Source organism: Schistocerca americana, chromosome 3, assembly GCF_021461395.2.
Source record: "Schistocerca americana isolate TAMUIC-IGC-003095 chromosome 3, iqSchAmer2.1, whole genome shotgun sequence".
Classification (NCBI taxonomy): Eukaryota; Metazoa; Arthropoda; class Insecta; order Orthoptera; family Acrididae; genus Schistocerca; species Schistocerca americana.
In genome coordinates this window covers 302,831,764-302,839,014 of record NC_060121.1, presented here as the reverse complement: position 1 = coordinate 302,839,014, position 7,251 = coordinate 302,831,764, and the positions used below count along the sequence as shown (strand labels likewise).

Genomic DNA, 7,251 nt, shown 5'->3' with positions numbered 1-7,251 from the left:
TATTTTTCAACATAATCTCCGTTCTATGCCACGGTCTTACGCCACCTTACTGAGACGACCTATATGCCAGCATGGTACCACGCCATTGGTCGACTCGGAGTCAATGTATTGCTGTAGTAATAATCTCCTCACCACTCACGTACTACTTCCTGCAGAATGCATCCTTCAGTGACGAAACAGACAGAATCTGGGAAGTGAGATCTGGGCTGCAGGGTGGCTGAGTAAGAGCAGTCCAAGGAAGTTTTGTGAGCTCCTCTCAGGTACGCAGGCTTGTGTGTGGCCTTGCGTTGCCAAGGAGAATGAGAAGGAGATGGTCCTTCGTTGCTCTTTACGATCTGTTAGGCGGCGAGGAAGAGAACGGGCACATAGTTTTGAGTACCCGAACTGGTGGACGGATATGTGAGCACTACAAACAGACGTCCAGTTGAGCAGCGAGGTGTTTGATTGCGATCCGTCAACCATCTCGAATGAGAGTGTCTACACATTCCAAAATTGCAGGAGTCACAGTTATGTGCCTCCGGCCGGCAAGTGGGTGATCGGACAGGTTCGCGCGACCTTGTTGCGAAGTTTATAGACGCTTCGCCCAAGGACTCACCGTGCTTTTGTTCACTGCCGGGTCTTCGTAGACATTCTGCAACAGCCTATGAATGTCTCGATGCTCTGGTTTTCCGCCAAAAGGAACTCAACGACAGCTCTCTGCTTGGAACGCACCCCTGGCCGCCACCAATCGTAGCTTGATGAAACTGTAGGGACTGATGTGGGAATATTCTACGATGGCCCACAAGAAATTCCACATTTTTTTTCAGCCGAAATTTGTCGAGAAAAATGAGTTGCATTAGTTATTGAACGCTCCTCGTATATTTAAGAACAAACTGCAAAAGCTCAATAAATTCAACAACTTCTTGTTGATGTGAGCTTTTGTACTTCGGCAACGAGGTCGTTAGAGGTGGAGCACAAGCTTGGATTATGGAAGGACAGAGAAGGAAATCAGTCGTGCCCTTTCAAAGGCACCATTCCAGCATTTGTCTAAAAGAACACATTTTGGGAAATCACGGAAGAACTGACCGGCGGAGAATATGAATCGTCATTCTCTCGAAAGCGAGTCCAGTGTGCCAACCACTGCTCCACCACGTGAGTAAGTTGTCACTGCTCATTTAAATGGTTATTTATCGAGTGTCATGTTTTATTTGTTGTTCACTGTTGCTGCTTGGACAACGGCCTTTCCGCAGTGGTAACACCGGTTCCCGTCAGATCACCGAAGTTAAGCGCTGTCGGGCTGGGCTAGCACTTGGATGGGTGACCTTCCGGTCTGCCGAGTGCTGTTGGCGAGCGGCGTACACTCAGCCCTTGTGAGGCAAACTGAGGAGCTCCTAGATTGAGAAGTAGCAGCTCCGGTCTCGTAAACTGAGATACGGCCGGGAGAGCGGTGTGCTGACCACATACCCCTCCATCTCCGCATCCAGTGGCGCTTGTGGGCTGAGGATGACACGGTGGCAGGTCGGTACCGTTGGAACTTCCAAGGCCTGTTGGGACAGAGAGTTAGTTTCTGTTTGAGTTTACATATTATCATTTTGCAATTTGGAGATAGTGAGTGGAGCTGTGGACGCTAGAAAATGGAGTGCCAAGTGGAGAAATCGGAAATTTTCCAGCATATTCTTCTATTTGAGTCCAGTAGAGGGTTGACAGCAGCGGGGTCAGCCACAAACATTTTCCCCGTGTGTGGCAATAATACCATTGGACAGATCACGGTAAGAAAATGATTTTCCCCATGTAAGGAGGATCGTTTCGACATTAGTGACTCTCCACGTTCAGGACGACTTTCGGGGATTAATCCACAATGAACCACATCAGTGCACTCGAGAACTGGCAAATGTGATGAACCTGCGATCATTTCACCATCTTGTGACATTGGCATGCAACGGAGGAAGCTCAAACTCGGGTATGTGGGCACCGCATGCTTACTTGTCATCGATACACTCATGAACAACAGCGACCATTCCTATCGTACTGGTGACGAGAAATGGTGTCTTTGTGCTAGCATAAGGTAAAGGACGGAATGGTTGAGCCCAAACAAAGCAGAAAATCCCCGTTGAAAGACTTGCGCGTATCCACAAAACCGGCCGCTGTGGTCGAGTGGTTCTAAGCACTTCAGTCCGGAACCGCGCGGCTGCTACGGTCGCAGGTTCGAATCCTGTCTCGAGCATGGATGTGTGTGATGTTCTTTGGTTAGTTCGGTTTAAGTAGTTCTAACCCTAAGGGACTGATGAGCTCAGATGTTAAGTTCCATAGTGCTTAGAGCCATTTGAACCATCCACAAAAAATAACGTTATGCTTCTGGTGGAACAGCGACTGTGTGGTGTACTACGAATTGCTTCCCCGAGGTGGAACCATCACTGCTGACATCTGTTGTCAACAACTGAGACGTCTTTCAGTCGCATTCCAAGAACAACGACTACGAAGACTGCTTGAAGTGATGCTAGACTGACAAAAACACTGTACAGGAGTTTGATTTGAAAGTCGTTCCGCACCCACCTTATTCACCTGATCTTGTGCCTATATATTTTCGCTCTGTATTGATCAACTTTCAAGGAACTTCCTTTCCGGATGGAAATACGCTCCGGACATGGCTCGACGAGTTCTTCGTCTCAAAACCACGTGATTGCTACAGTCGCAGAATCGCAAAGTTATCCCAGCGTTGGCGGACTGCTTTGAATAGCGCAGGAGAAGATGTTATTGTTGACTAAAGCCTTTGTTGTGTGTATCTGTTGAGTTTATTAAATTTATCGAAAGACTCTACGAACTTATGTACCAGCCTAAACCTTTATCGAGCATTTTAGCAATTTTCTACAACGGACTGTGTACTGATATACAACTGATTTAAAGGGATTATTAATTTTGTTGATTTTTAATTGGGACCTAAGCCATGGAGCGTCAGATTGATGACAGAAAATCGTACCTTTGTCCTTTAGTCAATAATAAAAAAAAAACCATTGCAATTTTTTTTTACTTTGTTCGTACCTTTTTCGTCAGATATGTAGCGATTTCCGTAAAATCATTTTGCTGAAATAACATAAATGTCTTGTTAACACACTGATTTCCGCTAAAACCAATAACATCTCATTTATCAGCCTTTGTAACGACTGCTGTAATAGTACTAATTTCACCGTTAATAGAAGTAACATTCTTTACTTCCATAATGAATTTTCACTCTGCAGAGAACTGTGCACTTATTTGAAACTTGCTGATAGATTAAAACTTTGTGCCAGATGGGGACTCGGATCAGGGACATTTGCTTTCAATGGACAAGGGCTTTAGCGACTGGGCTATGCAAGCAAGACTCACGTGCCGTTCTCACAGCTCCACTTCTGGCAGTACCTCATCTCTCGTCTTCCAAACTTCACAGAAGTTCTTCTGCATAACTTGCTGGACTTGCACTTCCAAAAGAAATCTTTACGATCTTTACTGTTACGTCGACTCTTATTCGAATATGAATCTGTTTCAGCCATAAGGACGTCACCTACTTTATGTCACTCGGGCTTATTTTCATTTGCATTTAATTTAGCATCTACCCATATTTTAGTCGCTACAAAAATTCTCTGATTTTTTTTAAACTTAAAACACGTTGTAAATCAAATTTAAAATCTTTACTAAGCAAATTTAACTCCTCGTCTTTAAATGTGATGCCGGTTTCATTAAAGACTGTGGGGCATAACTGAAAACTGTTTACTTGTTGTTCTTTCTCCATTCTACAATCACTGTGCTGCCGCAACAGCCGATCTAAGTCCGCAGCTCGTGGTCGTGCGGTAGCGTTCTCGCCTCCCGCGCCCGGGTTCCCAGGTTCGATTCCCGGCGGGGTCAGGGATTTTCTCTGCCTCGTGATGACTGGGTGTTGTGTGCTGTCCTTCGGTTAGTTAGGTTTAAGTAGTTCTAAGTTCTAGGGGACTGATGACCATAGATGTTAAGTCCCATAGTGCTCAGAGCCATTTGAACCATTTGAGAGCCAATCTAACTTCTCATCTTGCCTGTTTCTTATTTCGTTGGAATTGATCCCGCAACACTTCGTCCAGTTCATCTTTACCATTGCGCCATGTGGTACTGTGTAGCGTATTCGCTGCCTCTAAACGAGTCTTAAGTAACCGCTCGTTAATTAAATAATTTTTCTTATGAAGGAATTTAATTTCGGCTACAAGCAGAAAGTTCTGCGTTTTGTCGGTCACCATTCAACCTACACAAAAAAGGTACCCTATAGCCTATTCGTATAAAATTACGAAAATGCTGGATGAAGTGTTGAAGGAGCTTTACGTCTTTGGGGTAGTTTTTCAGTTAAGAAAATAATTCTGCGTTGTTTAATGAGATCAAGGATAAACCTATTACAGCATTTACCGCATACTATTACTGGACGTTAAAAACTTTTATTCGAAGAATATAGGTGTTGATGATGTCGGTGATATAGCCAGAGCCAAGTTACTGAAGCGCAAGAGATTACCTCAATAAAATATTGTGGATTAAATGGAACCTTGGTAGTTTTTTCTTAAATATAACTACTTTTTAACAACACATTTTACGTGTCAGAAGACGAACTGGCTATGGGTTTCAGCATCTCCGGGACTATAGTGGACATTTTTACTATCATCTGGAAAAGAAAATCTTTACTGATGTGCAGCATCCCCCTCTATAAAATCTTGTACTATGTTATAAAATGGAGGTACCGGGAGTGTAAGTAAATTTAATGATTTGCTCGGTAAATTGAATTCACCCCCTAAAAGGAAAAAAAGACGGTGAACTGCATTTCCTTGATCTAAATATCATGAAGCAAGATGGTAGGCATGACTTAAAGGTGTGCAGGATGCAGAAACGGATATTTTGATACATAAAATGTCTTGTCGTTCAAATAAACTTTTCGCCTTTCGCTGTTTGGGATATAGTGTGTCTGAAGTGTCGATAAAGGAACAGGATAGAATGCCTGAGCTGAATAAATGGATACGTAAGAAACGGCACATGGAGGTAAATGGGAATGTCACATGAATTATTAACAATTTCACGATTCTGTATTTAGGTAATTTTGACCCAGAAAGTAGCTAACATTTTTGAGCCGTTTAAAATTGAAGCCGCATTTACAACCAACGTGCGAGTGAATTAAGCAATAATGTAAAACAATATGTTGATTGATAGCTGGTATCTTACACATTCGGTGTAACAGTTACAATGCGAACTACGTCAGTCAGACTGGTAGATCCTCTAAGTTTAGGTAGGTATGTAGGAACACAGGGACGCTTTTCAGTTTAACAATTTACGAAATCCAGAATGAGATTTTCACTCTGCAGCGGAGTGTGCGCTGATATGAAACTTCCTGGCAGATTAAAACTGTGTGCCGGACCGAGACTTGAACTCGGAACCTTTGCCTTTTGCGGGCAAGTGCTCTACCACCTGAGCTACCCAAGCACGACTCACGCCCCGTTCTCTGGCAGAAGCAAAGCTGTGAGAACGGGGCGTGAGTCGTGCTTGGGTAGCTCAGCTGGTAGAGCACTTGCCCGCGGAAGGCAAAGGTCCCGAGTTCGAGTCTCGGTCCGGCACACAGTTTTAATCTACCAGGAAGTTTCAATTTACGAAATGTCAGCCGTAGCCATGCACATCAATGAAATGGGCCTCCCTTTATTGGAAACTGAAGACGACCTTACATTTTAACACGTACGTGATAAAGGTAGAAAACTAGTTCTACTGGAATAGTTTGAGACAACGATAAGTAGCCTGAAAAATGGAAATATGCTAAACGGAAAGATTACGGAAGACGTAAACAGCTAATTTATAACTATGTGGAACTGGTATCATATCAGTATTTGGTCAACTACTTTAATTACAAGAATACTGTTGATATGATGTGCGTGACTGACGAGATTGGAAGTCCCGACAAATCAGTAATGGTGTGCATTATCTTTGGGCACTGGGGTCTCTCTGATTTCCTGTTTACGCACACGAAGTGCTCAATCGCTCTACTTACGTGTTTGCAGTGCGCGCGTGTGTTTCCTTGAGGTATCTGACTCTCCGTGAATAGCTGTTTCTTTTACGCTGCCGATACGCACAGACGCTATAAGCCGATTCTTCTTTACTTTATCTACTGAAAGAACGATGCTGATGTACACTTTGGGAAGACGCGATTATAAGGTAAGTGACCACGACTTTTTGACTTGTATTTATATCTTAACAAGATTTGTGTAAAATCTGAAGACAAGTTTGCTGTTCCGAAACGCATAAATTTTAGTGATTTTTGCATTGTGAAAGGCGGCTTAGCCTATTTTTAACAATGATAGTAATTACCACGACCACTTACCCATTATGCATAAAGTCAATTGGGTTTGACTGAGGGATCTACAGATCAACAGTATAAATGGCAAAGTTCTTCCACAGACCGCGAATGACGTATTGTCCGAAAATTATAAATAATGCCGCACTTTCGTTAATGGGAAAATAAGTCAGATACAGCCATTAACTTCGGATCTGACAACGTTAAAGGCTTTCACATGTACATACCGTACGATTATGCAGACCTCAAAAAGAAATTCGCAACATTTTAAAAATATTTAATATAGTGGGTGTAAAAGATCACTTTAACAAGAAGTGATAAAAAGACAATTGCAAGACTATTGCAAAGAATACCGTTTTTTACTAAACGTGATAAACTTAATTTATTCAATCTTGGACATAGTGCTCGTAAATAATTTTAAGAATTGGTTATTGTTTTTGATTCACAAAACTATATTTTCTTCCAAAAACATGACTCCTTGTGATGAAAATGTCTTTAGATGTACAAAGAAAAGTGCTTCAGTTAATTAGCACACGATAAAAAGTGGCAATGGTCTAGTAGATCAGGGGTCGAGAAGGCAAATGCATTTTTAGAAGCAATTGATCTTTGTGGCCCTTTCAAAATTAGCTAGAGGTATGAAAATTTAGCCATGGACCGTATCTTCAAAGGCACTCACATGTAAAAAATGCGAATGATATTAAATCAGGCGGCAGAAGAACTGTTGACGCAAGCCTAGTCGCGACTACTTATGTTGTGTAAATGCCTTCTAAATCGAAGTAAGAGATGACGTCAGCTGCGTTTGCAAAAACATGCTTGCGAAAGTCTCATGTCCACTTTTATCACCTCCCAGCAGTGCTGCAAAGTATTTTAATATAACCATATACTTTCAATTTCTACGTAACAGAATTTTACTCTGAGCAGGCAAATTTGGTTGTTAGACTCATTAGCAA

The 7,251-nt window shown here is 42.4% G+C and overlaps 1 pseudogene; it reads left to right on the top strand.

Annotated features, from left to right (window-relative positions):
* The first annotated feature begins 1,210 nt into the window (after positions 1–1,210).
* On the top strand, positions 1,211–1,328 carry LOC124607815 (annotated as a pseudogene).
* The last annotated feature ends 5,923 nt before the right edge of the window (positions 1,329–7,251 follow it).